This window comes from Podarcis liolepis, assembly GCF_965112155.1.
Source record: "Podarcis liolepis genome assembly, chromosome: 3".
NCBI lineage: Eukaryota > Metazoa > Chordata > Lepidosauria > Squamata > Lacertidae > Podarcis > Podarcis liolepis.
The window spans coordinates 38612524-38625284 of NC_139557.1; the positions used below are offsets into that span (position 1 = coordinate 38612524).

Sequence of the window (12761 nt, forward strand, 5' to 3'; positions counted from 1 at the left end):
GAAGAAATCATTTGTAGGAAAGGAGGTATTTCAATTATAAGGTGCTATTCTTAATGAAGAAAAGGTGGTCTTGCTGGGAAGGGCTAAGGGTTGGAAGGCTTGGGAAATCATCTTTCAAAAACTCTCCTGGGCAAATACAATTGAAATGGACACATACTTTATTCCCACAGCATGTTTAGAAGGCATGTGGTGCATTATCAGGTATAACCAGTGCATAAACAAGAGATGGGAACCCTGTGTAACGCAAGCTGCCTTGAGTTCCATGCAATAATATTCAGATATTAGTGAAATTAAAATAAAAAAGGGGGGTGCATTTCCCTCCCCCAAAGGATGGTTCATGCACCTTTGGCATCTAATTCTGAGACTATAACAATTTTTTCTAATGATCCTGGAGTACTGACTAATTAGTTGGAGGCTCGGTGTCAGCATTTGAGTTGTTGGGGCCCACATGCCACACAATGACTCACAAAGGCTAATAATGGCATCCCATGTCACTGTGTATCCCCCCCCCCCGAGCTTTTAAACTTTTCCATGACCTACAGCTGAGAAGAGAAAGGGTTGAGCTGGGTAGCTACAGGCTTCAACCTCTTCATTTACCCACCATATCTCTAGGTCCCCTTCTTGACATAGCAATGATACGTTGGTTCTCACAGGCACTGTGTAAAAAACAAAGATGGTAGCAGCTGCCCATCTTAGAACCTCTTCTTTCGTTGGTGCCCAAATAAGTTTTTTTTAAAAAAATTCTGGTGCCTGTAGTGGTGGTCATAGCTGTCAATCGTCCCTTATTTGGCGGGAAACTCCCTTATCCCAGCGCCGTGTCCTGCTGCTGACCCTTATTGATGATGTCCCTTAAATTTCCCGGGTTTCAAAGAAAGCAGCTCCTCTCACTCCCTCCCTGCCAGCCAGGGAGGAGGGAGGCTCCAACTGTGTTGCTTGGTTGCCCAGCCCGCCCCCCTCTGGCCTCCTCTCACCAGCCTTGGCCCCCGGGAGCCCCTCCCCGCCGGGACTGGCGGGAGCCTCGGGCCCTTCTGCCGCCATCCTCCTCGCGGCCACCAAACTGAGTGTCTCTGCCTGGGGTAGCATCTTCGTAACTTGAACTTTGTTTTGCGCGACAAGTGGTTGCTGCTTGTAGTTATTTAATTGCAGTGTTTCATCAGCTTGAGCAGCAACCTCTGGAAACAAAGGACTAAAAACCGGTGCTGCTCTCCAAAATTATGTGGTCCCTTTTAACTTCGTATTTCAGGTGGTTGACTAAAATCCCTTATTTTGGCTGCTGATTCCTTATTTTCGAGGCTGCTGGTCCCTTATTTTCAAATCTGTAAGTTGACAGCTATGGTGGTGGTGATGGTGAGGAAGGAGCCAGCTGCTAGGTTGGTGCTGGCAGTGTTGGGGGACTCACCCTGGTTGACAGCTTTATATTGGTTCCTAACCCCAGAATCATCCGCAACTGGACCCTAATGGTCAAGGGTACCTTTATCTTTACCTTAAAAGTGTGCAAAACGTGTCATATCTGTCTGGAAGAGTGATTGCACAATGTGAGGACCACAACTGGGCAGGGTTAGGCGTGGGGAAGCTCTCCTATATCCAAGTTCGCTATCAGGGAAGGTTGTAGCATTTCGGACTTTGTAGTTTAGAGAAAAGACAAGCAAGAGGTGACATGATAGAAGTTTATAAAACTCTGCTCAGCACGGAAGAAGAGGATAGAGAAATGCATTTCTGTCTCAGAACCCCAGAACTTACAGACACCCAATGAAGCTAAATGTTGGAACATTCAAGATGTAAAGTACTTTTTCACACAGCACAAAGTTAAACTATGGAACTCACTCCCACAGGAGGTAGTGAGGAGGACCACCAACTCAGATGGCTGATTGGGCAAATTCATGGAGGATAAGACCTATCCATGACTACTAGTCACGATGGCTATTCTTTGACTCCATCGTCGGATGCAGCAATATTTCTGAATACCAGTTACTGGAAACTGCAGGAGGATAGAGGGCTCCTGTGCTTGGGTTCTACTTGTGGGTCTCCCAGAGGCATCCCATAGGGTGGCCATTGACACTGGACTAGATGGGTTATTGGCCTGATCCTGCAGGCTCTCCTTACCAATTCCACCAACTAATATGAAGGAGGCACAGCAGGCGATTGAAAAAATGATTCAGCAGCTCACACTGGCTCCCGTGTTATAATAACTTCTCCTTACATGTGACTTTACAGATCAAACTGAAAGAAAACAGGGGCTGCATTATCTTTCCTCCTTGCACATATCAGGAGATGAGCTGCCACATTCTGCGCTAACAGGAACTTCTTAATAACGTGCAACGGCAGCTGCACAGATAAGTACCTATACTGTAACTGACTTGCCTACTCAGATGTAAATCCTACTGAATTCAGTGAGACTTACTCCCAGGTAAGTGAGGTTAGCATTGCAGCCTAAAACCCTCTAGCTTGCCTTTTCTTTCATATGACACTTTCTTAACCCACAATCATCTTTGGAACACCTGAAATTAAGGTTTGGAGCTGACCTGGAGAAAACTGACCACCTTCAGGCAGTGTGTGCATCTCCCCAACCTGAACAGAATTTGCATTAAGCTACTTTTTTTTTTTTTACTCCTGATGTTATTTTTTTTTTTAAATGAGGGGTTTAATTAACAAGATTTGTTGCTAGGATCAGTCCCCAGCTGAAATCTTCAAAGCAGAGATCCTCTGTTCACAACAAAATTAAAGGTATATACGGCATTTAGTTGTCTATCTCCAAATTAAGGATGTTAAGGGAAATCTGTGCAAAAATCATATTAGACAGGTAGACTCCTATGTTTTTAAAGCTCCTGGTTACTTTCCCAAACCAATTTTTATCCAATTGGAAAGGAAAAAAACGGTGAGGGAAGGTGTCTAGAAAAACTGTGTTTTAGATAGTCTCTCTCTACAAATTTGATTTTGGCAAAGTCATCTTACTCAGATATAAACACACACAATCTCTGAGTGAAGTGTCATAGGCATCCATGCTGTTCTGTTGTACAAGCTGAAGAGGTGGCTCATCTGTCTGAGCTTCTGAAGAGCTTCTTAGCTAATGGCAGATACTTAATGAGCATTGATAACCACTTGATATTGCAAGAACCTGGACCTGCAGGAAACCTCCCTCCTGCCAGGATGGGGGTTAAAAGAATCCATTCTGTAGTTTTAATCTAACCAGATAAATAATAAAGGGTTTGCATTTCAGGGTTTGGTAATCAGGAAGCCCTCATAATAACCTCACTTACAGTGTGTGCTTGTTTTTTGGCAAGTGGCTGATCTTAGGAGTCTAAAGGGTTAAGAAGGAATAGGATTATTATTTTAAAAAACGAAACAAGCATACACACTTTGTTCCCTCCTCTGAAAAACGAAATGCCAAACACCATGAAAATGATGGAGAACATTCTGCAATGTGGCTCCCTGCCCCCTACACCCCAGGGAGTGAGAAGAAGAAACACATTAAGAAATTTTCTCTGGCAAAAAAGCATTCTGGGTTTTATTTTTATTTTTGGCTCTGCTCTAATGAAAAACCACCTTGGGCATCCCCAGCCCTCCCTGCTGAAGCACACCTACCTGCCATGTGAGGCTTTGAAATAGGGGAAAAACTTGAACTGTGCTCATAAATTCACTGGAAGCCAGTAGGCCACTTCTACTTTGAGTGACACACAAAGAAAAACTCAGATTGTGGGGTGGGTAAGTGGGGAGGGATTAGAAGGAAGGAGACTGAAAACTGAGTTTAAAAGTTACTGCTACCTATCTATCTATTAATGCACGGTAACACAATTTCTGTATTGCTCAGTGGTTTAGCCAATAAATTGCCCTGGTCACCTTGCATTAGATGGCAATGCTTTGGGTTGGCCCAAATACAGGGAAATGAAAAAAGTCTCATGTAAAGAGTTGTCCAATTAACCCAAATGTACATATCATTTCCATTTAACCAGCCCCATCATCTGGCATCCTCACATGCGTCACCTGACTTTTTTTTTTTTAATTCCCTTCATTTGTTTCTAGGTCTAGCTTGCTATTTATTAATCACTGTTGCCCATATATTAAAGGAGACTGCAGGGTACTTGGGATTCAGCTCATTGAGTAGCAATTAACTGAGCTTGACTTCAGCCATAAACTTTTACCTCCAAGTCCTGCTTTGATATATGTATCAACAAGTCCAGGAGACTGAAGCTCAATTTCAGATTCATGATTGAACCAACAGGAGCGAAGCTCTGCTATTTATAAGCCTTTCAAATTGAGAGAGAGAGAGAGAGCCTCTCTTGGTCTTAGAAACTTACTGCTTGCTTTTAAAAGCCAGGTTAACCTAACACTCCATACGGCATGTTAATGATTCATACATCATTAAAATTTCAGATTTTTTTTAAAAAAAAACAGTAAAATGAAATTCAAATCACTAAATCTTCTATAATTTGGGTGTGGTGAATAGGAGGGTGGATTTTGATTAAAAAGTGAATGCATCACCTTTATGCAAGCTTAATATTCTGTCCAACTGCTCAGTACTCTGTACCACTTAAATTAAAAACTGAGATATACTCTTATCAGTGCAAGTCTAATACAGAGTCACTTTCTCAACTAAAAAAAGGGGAGAAAGCGGACAAATATCATAGAGATATTTGGAAACACAAAGCAACTTCTTGATCACAGCACATCAACTGTGAACTCTCTTCCAAGGGAAGATTTGCTTGAGATCTTCTTCGTTATCTCTTAAGTGCTGAGCAGAGTCTATCTGGTAGTTAATTTTTAATTGTTCTCTCCTGCTGTTTTACCATTCAGGCTATATTTGAGCTGGTTGCTAGAGTGCCTTCTAGCATTGCTCTTCTTTCTGCTGCTGCTTTGTATTGCTAGGAGGTTGTATTTTCTGGGTTGGGCGAGATAAACTTCCTCCAGGGAAGGAACTACCTTTCAGAGAGCTGCTCTCTGAAGGTACCCTTCTCTGGGTACAGTGCTATGGTGATGTTTTGTTAATGGTGCCTTGAATGAGAAGAAAATAAATAACAAGTGCAGCTGTAATCAGATTGTCAACTGAAGTGATGGAGCGATGGAGATATATACAAATACACAGAAGAAAAGAAGGTCCTATGTGTTCTTCCTAGAACGGTATAAGAACGGGGCGGTATAAGAAATATATAATTTATTGCATCACATATCCTGTACCAACTACAAGAATGCTAGTATGGGTTGAAATATTATAGAGATAGAAATGAAACTTCCAAATGATGGTTCCTTAGTAAATAATATGGAACTGATTTGGGCCCTACTATACTTTATTAAATTACGCCACCCGCCTCCATCCCTCCCCCAAAATCATTTAAATAATCATGGATTTCTTGGTTGATGAAATAGCATTTTAGGTGCATTCATACATAAATGTGTTCTAAGCAGTTACTTCTGGTGAGTTGTCAAGGGGTGGTGGTAGAAATAGGATGCTTTTGAATACAAGGAGACAAAACCATCTCAGACTATAGCGACCTTGAAAGAAGAGCACATTGAGCTCCTGTCATATATGAGCGTGTGAAAAGAACAAAATGTAACATTAATGAAAGGGCATTCATTTCACTGCATTGCTAAGATAAATGTCTGCCAACCGTGTGCCGATATTTGTTTGCTACCCACAGCTTTATTCTTTGATTGGTATTTTGACTCTCAAATCTTTTCATCATTTTATGAGTATGTTTGAAAAATTCAATACGATAAGTATCTTTCACATCATCTAGAGAGATGTGCGTGGGATCTTCTGCCACATTACAAGAAGGGGCCGGGCGTAATTTGCACCATGAGGAGGGAGGAAGGCAAGCCATCCAACCACATCAACAACTCTTTCTAGTTAACTGCATTGATGCTGCTGCTATTTATCTCTGGCTGCCTCCATTTAAACAACCCTTTAACCCTCTGGATTTTAATTGGTCCAATCTACTCCCTATACTGGGTAGAGTAGTATGGGATGTAAGCATGGGATTAATAATAAGACCTCAGACCAGATTTCTCCCAGACAACCACACTTTTACTTAAGGTTTTAGTAAGATAGCAGTAAGTTAAAACCGTTTTTGAGAATATTATTTTTTTAGAAAACACACACACCTTTTGCCATTTGGATAGCTTCCCACAAGAGCACATAAAAAATAAACACAGGTAAATACACCTAGTTGCACTTTCTTTTCTTTTTCTTTTTTGCTGTACACATTTTACTCCATTCTTTTTCTTTTTCTTTCTTTTGACAAAGTAATAACCATAAATAAATAAGAATAAAAATGTGTACCCCACCACTGAGACCATTCCATTGTCACTATCCAGCCTCCCATAATTTCAACACCTCTTGCAACGGTTTGACCCCTTTCCGTTTTAACAGTACAAATTCTACAAACACCTTCCATATCTCCTCAAAATCATTTCTCCTGCATATTCCCCGTCTTACCTTAATGGCACATGTTAATTTATCATTAATAGCTATATCCCACACCTCTTTATACCATTCATCCATTTTATATTCTGCTTGCCCCTATCACTTCTTAGCTATGATAATTCGTGCAGTTGTCAGTAAATTTGTCAGCAAGTCCTTCATAGCCTGTGGACCTTCCACCCCATCGTAAATTGATAACAATGCTACCTCTGAACTTTCGGTCAGCTTTAACCCCGTGATTTCTGTTATCTCCTTAAACACCCTTTGCAAAAAAAATGTACATATTTACACCCCAGTTGCACCTGTTCTAGAGTGTTTTCACAACCAAGACAATACTTACCAATTTGCATCCCTCACTGTCTGGTTCAAACCAGATCCCCACCCCCTGAAATTTGCCTCTGGACCACAAACAGCCCATGTAATGGTGGGATAGAGCTGAGGAGCTGCCTCCCCAGCATTGGCATTGCCACAGCATATCTGGATGGAGCTGGGTCAGGGCAGGGTGCAGGTGAGGTCAAGGGATGTGCAGGCATGCTTGCAGCACCAGACTGGCAACCACATAGCCCCAACCTTACTGCTGCCCAGCTCGCCCCCCAGGACACAGGAAGTGTCATGTTGGCACCTCTGCCCTACCACACAAGCTGTTACTGCTTTGAACGCCCCCCCCCCAAACATCCCACCATGCTTGAATTATTGGTGGAGGGGGAGAGCTGTGACATTGAGTGCCCTTTAATGTAATTCACATGAACTTTTACCAAAACATGGCCACCACCAAAGTCTTCTAAAGGCAGTAGATAAAATGGGCAGCACAGAAAAAGGCAATGAACTAATTCCCCTCTGGCTTTCTTGTAATTTGAGCCCTGAAGCCACATCCACCACTACTAAGATGTTATGTCTGACTTCATTCCATTGTGTGTCCAAGCAGATCATTTTATTATTTGCCCAAGTAGATGGGAAGAAAGGCTGGGCAGGAAGGACAAAGAAAAGACTATCTCCATCCGGCTGTGTATTGTATTATCATGCTGAGAGCCTCTTTCTGCATCAATTTGCACTTAAAGGAGGTAGAAAAGCCAACATGAAAATTCATTTTCATGCATGTTTCTCCTAACTTACATATTTTTGTATGCAATTTCACCCGAGACATGTTTTTGCAAGTTGTTTTGTCTAATATAAACATTCCGTATGTTTTTATTATTATTGGAGAACTGCACTACCCAAAAAAATAGGAAAACGCGGATTTTGAAAAATGGCCACATTTCATTTTTTTTGTTTGAGAAGTGTAAACTTGGTAGGTTTGTATTAAAATGCATACTGCATTGACTTTCTCAGCCATCTCTTAATTAGCAGGGTGTATTCCTAGTCCTTGCCTTGCAGCATCTGCACCTTTAAATGGTTATTCATCCAGAACTCAATGTGGTCACGTCTTGCTTAGGTAGACCCTAACCAGAGCCTGCATTCAATGCCAGGGCTCAGTTCAGAAAGGAATTTTGGCTTTTAAAAGAGTTCAGATATTTCTCCCTTCATCCTTGCATAGTTGCAACTATTCTGTGCACACCTGGTATCAGGGCAAAATATCCATGACAAAGAGCATTTTTTCAAAGCAAGTTTCATAGGATGAATCAAACAATGAATGTACTAAGAGGATGGGGCAGAGATTTAGAAAAACCCTTGGCCAGTGCTATTTAAGTGAATGTGGGCAAAATTTATAATATATAAAAATTATATTTAGTTTTCTGTCATTCCAAGTAGCTTTCAGAATTACACACAAATTTTGATAGTATCACAAATTATTAGAACACTCTTTGAATTTTTCACAAAGCTTTCCTTCATCAAGATAACCTAAGCATACCAATTGTATGTTCAGACTCTGCATTTATGTAATCACTACAGTCTGCAATCAACCACATGCATAACCATCTGCAGGTAGGAAAGGGCTCTCTTTTCATAAATAAAATCAACACAGCAGTTAGTTTGTTTGGGGTTTTTTTTACTCATACTAAAGCACATAGCTTCCATTCATTAGAATACTGCATGCGTTAAAAGCATAGCCGATATTTATATAACAACTAACAGACACAGATTATGCACTAACAAAAGCTTCTGTATGGCACACATGATCATATTAAACTGCAACCCTAAATACTGTTCCTAGGGAGTGAACCCCATGGAACACAGTGGGCTTTCCCTCTGAGTAAGCAAGCATACATCAGATTGTGATGCACATGAAAGAAGTCGCTTTCCTCTCCAAAAGCTACACAGGAGTGCATTGGCGGCCTCCAATGTGAACTGGCAAACCCCGCTGAAGATCTAACGTGTTGCTTTACTGCATTGCTTCCACTTGGCTACACCAGTCAGCTCAGGTTTGAGTAAAATCATTGACTGAACTGCACAAATAACACATTGACCTGAATTTTCCCAATGCCTTTTTGGTACTCCCGTAGCCTGGAGCAAAATATTAATGTTTAGGTACAGGGGAGAAAGCTTTTTTAAATGGGTTGGCTGCCATGTCTAACATTTTTCCAAGTTTCTAGGCAATTGCCTTGCTTTTTCCAAAAAGACAGCTGGGTAAATGGATACAAATATACCCAGAACTGCTGAAAATATATCACACAACTCAGTGCAGAAAAAGGGTTTGGCTTAATAACGATGCGTAGCAGATCTCAAAATATTTTTTCCTTTTTTAAAAATCTAGATCAAAACTGTCAGAACAAGATTCTTGATAGCTGCTTTAATAAATAGCCAAAAGATGGATTGACTGACATGTTTTTAAAGAAGCAGGTATGAATCACTCTGTCATAGGGCCAGTTCATGTGTGTCCCACTGTCAAAATTTTACATGCATCAAGGAATTAAGAGAATAACACATATATGAGAGCATGAGGGCGCAACCTGCAAATTTGTTCTTGCAGAGTGCATGGGATGGACATGGGTGTATACATGACTTCTATATCTCATGGCACATTGAGTTTGAACACAGAAAATCGCAACTGAACTAGTCCCAGCTGGAATGATAATACCTTTGTCCCATTTGCTCATCCATCCATGCCTAGTCACAGACAACCAATTGGTTTGAATTCTAATAATACATTGGACAACATGTGGTTCCTCTTTGTCCTTAGCGTCTCTCATCCAGGCAAGTAAAATCATGCCATGCATTTATTTGTGTGGATTCAATTGTTATTTTGCCTACTCATGAAAGGCTGTTCTAAACAGTATCAAGCAGGTGTAGGTGTCTGTAGTGATGGGAAAAGGCCTTTGCACATTCGAATTCCATGTGACTTAGAACCCATGAGGCAACTGCCTCAGGCGGCAGGATCCACAGGGGCAGTAGATCTGGCCTCCAAGGGATGCAATGCCCACTGCTGCTGTTGTAGTGGCGGCAGCGGCGGCGGCACACTCCTCAGAGGCCGGATTTGCCCCCACAATGCCTCCTCTACAGCAGTCTCTTGGCAAATAGGAGGTGCTGCTGGCCTCCTCTCGTCCTTTTTCCTGATGTAATCTTTATTCCCCCCTTGTTTCTGATGTAGATCTTCACTCGCTCCCTCCTCCCTTGTGGGGATAGTGGGAGGCGCCATTTTGTGGTTAGCCTCAGGTGCCATACTGCCTTGGGCCAGCCCTGACCCCCGTCGTGCAGGTTTTCAAGTCATATGGAAGCCTTTGTGTGTATATGAAAGCTCCTCCCTTGCAGTTATTTGCAACGCACCAGGGGAGGAAGGGCTCCTCTGTATGCATAATACTGTACTCCTTGTTGTGTGCTGGCAGACATATCTTCTGAAGAGGGATTACACAGAAACCGTTTATACTAGCTTGCATGCAAGATCTGGGAAGTGTGGAGTGGCTGAAAGTAGACAGGACAGAGGATATAAGAGAAAGGAGGGGTTTTATCTTATTATGCAGATGAGAATAAATATATGGAGGAGGAAGCCTTTGCCCAAGGCCACACAGAAATGCAAATGTCCCAAGGCCCATGCCTCATCAAAAATGTATGAATCCTTTCTATAGTACACCAAAGTATCCCCAAACCTTTTGCAAACGTAACTATCTTGTAAAAATAACTGCCAGGCACAGCAAAATGAACCCACAAAACAACACTTCAGGGGCTGAAAAACAGAAGAGAATGTTAAGTGCTATTCATCGAGTAGTAGAAAGTGTGTCAGCTGAGCATGTTCACAAGATCACCCAATAAAGATAAACATATTCAGCAGAAGGAGGGGAGCTGAATCCAGAGTTGGCAAAGCAGAGAGTACCGCTTCAGTCTGTTGATGACAAATGGCCATTTCTAATGCTTGCCTACTAATATCGCTCTGCAAGTTGAGCCCCTAGAAAACCGACCGCTGAAACCTCAAGCCCATACTGCATTGCCTTTCTCATGGCAGAGAGTTTTTAATGTAGGGCAGCAGTAGAAGAAATGTGCCTCTCACCTGATTCTAAAACTTCAGCGCACTTTACCTCCTCAACCTACTGCCTATATAGACTCACAATGCTTTTGAAGGAAGACTTCTATTCCCACCCTTGTTCATCATATGCAGCACTGTTTTTGTTCTGCTGCTGTTTGCCTTCCTACAAAAACTACATTTTCCGTCTTGCTGTCTACCACGGCAGAATTTTAAATAATTAATTGCAAAATTATGGCGTTTTTTTCTTATGTTATCCTGCAACATTCACTTCAAAGCAAGGCCATTAAGTTCACTGTAAAGGAAGCACAATGCAAATTGGAGCGGGTGGGGATCATCAATGATGTATCATCTGAGGTCTGAAAACATCAATAACAGTGAACACTGATTCGGTTCACTGTTTTGGACATGGTGCAATTAAGTGCACACCGATAATTTCTAATCCCATTTCCATCAGAATTCTCTGACTTTCCTAAAGTAGCCTGAATGAATAACCTATTAGCAACTAATAAAAACCATTTAATGAGCCTAATCGCACTGGGTTAAGTCCAGAGTGTGGCTTCAATGGACAGAAGGACCTCCTTATGTTCACAGAAGGGGCTTTTATCCAGCAGAGACTTCCACTGGAGGAACAAGGAGGGGGCAATTTCCAGTGGTTCTCCCTTATACCCATTTTTTTGTAACTCCCACACTGTCCTGTAGCGTCACCTAACCCTCCTGGGAAGCCTTTTCTTTAATAGCATAGAGGGGCTGCAGCAGGAAGGAGGAATCAGAGAAAATTTCCACACACCCCTTGCTCAGGGGAGAGGGAAGCTCCAATAGCAGAACTGCTACCAAGGTGCAGTCAAGGCCTAGTCAGTAGGGTGGCCAGCTATGCATTGCCTAAAAAAAAGAAGATCTGTGTTACCCCCCCCCCCCCCAGAAAACCCTGAGGCACCAATTTGCATATGGTAACTTCTATGTATAGGTACAAATTTAGAAGTAATTACTATAATTTAAATAGAAACACAGTATCTCTCACCACAGTTGGGAAGACGCCAGGTGACCGATGTGCTTGCTCAATCTGCTGCTAACTGTTGATCAACAGCTTGAAGGCTCCTGCTGTCCTTCTAGATGGTTCTTTATACTGAAACCTTGCTTGGGCCTTATCTGCATTATGCATTTAAAGCAGCATCATAGCACTTTAACAGCCATGGCTTCCTTCAAAGAATCCCAGGAGAGGCAGTGCTGAGAGTTGTTTAGTAGGCCTCTCATTTCCCTCAGAGAGCTACAGAGTTCCCTGGGAAGAGGGATTGGTTGTTAAACTTCAGCTTCTGCAAAGTTACTGGGTCATGCATGTTCAGACCATGTACTCTTTAACCTACCATTTCTGGTAATCTATCCCAATGAAGAAAGAGTATAAAAATATCATGAATGTGAAATGTACTATTAATTACCTCACAACATGTTTTATCTCTTATGTCTCTTCTCACGGTAATTTAGAACCATATATTTTCCCTTCAAGTATTTCTTCCTTTCTTTTTAAAAGAAAATGGTAGTTAAAAGAAACTGTGCTCTTGTGAACAACTGCAACAAAGTAATTAAAAGTATTAGGGGAAACACTGATATAATATGAGGTTAGAATGTTTACAAATCTTCAGAATACAAATTTGCTTCAAGTGCCCTAGGACAGCCTTTCTCAGCTTTGAGTCTCCAGATGTTGTTGGGCTGCAGTTCCCATCATCCCTGAGCACTGGTCCAGCTAGCTAGGGATGATGATGATGAAGAAGAAGAAGAGTTTGGATTTGATATCCCGCCTTTCACTCCCTTTAAGGAGTCTCAAAGCAGCTCACATTCTCCTTTCCCTTCCTCCCCCACAACAAACACTCTGTGGGGTGAGTGGGGCTGAGAGACTTCACAGAAGTGTGACTGGCCCAAGGTCACCCAGCAGCTGCATGTGGAGGAGCGGAGATG

At 42.0% G+C, this 12761-nt stretch overlaps 1 long non-coding RNA gene across 1 annotated transcript in view; it reads right to left on the reverse strand.

The window, feature by feature from the left end:
- LOC310704220 overlaps positions 1–12242 on the reverse strand; it is a 113352-nt gene extending 101110 nt beyond the window's left edge. The window contains exon 1 of the long non-coding RNA XR_014524655.1: positions 11830–12242. This is a non-coding gene — a long non-coding RNA (uncharacterized lncRNA). The remainder of the gene's footprint in view (positions 1–11829) is intronic.
- Positions 12243–12761: the final 519 nt, after the last annotated feature.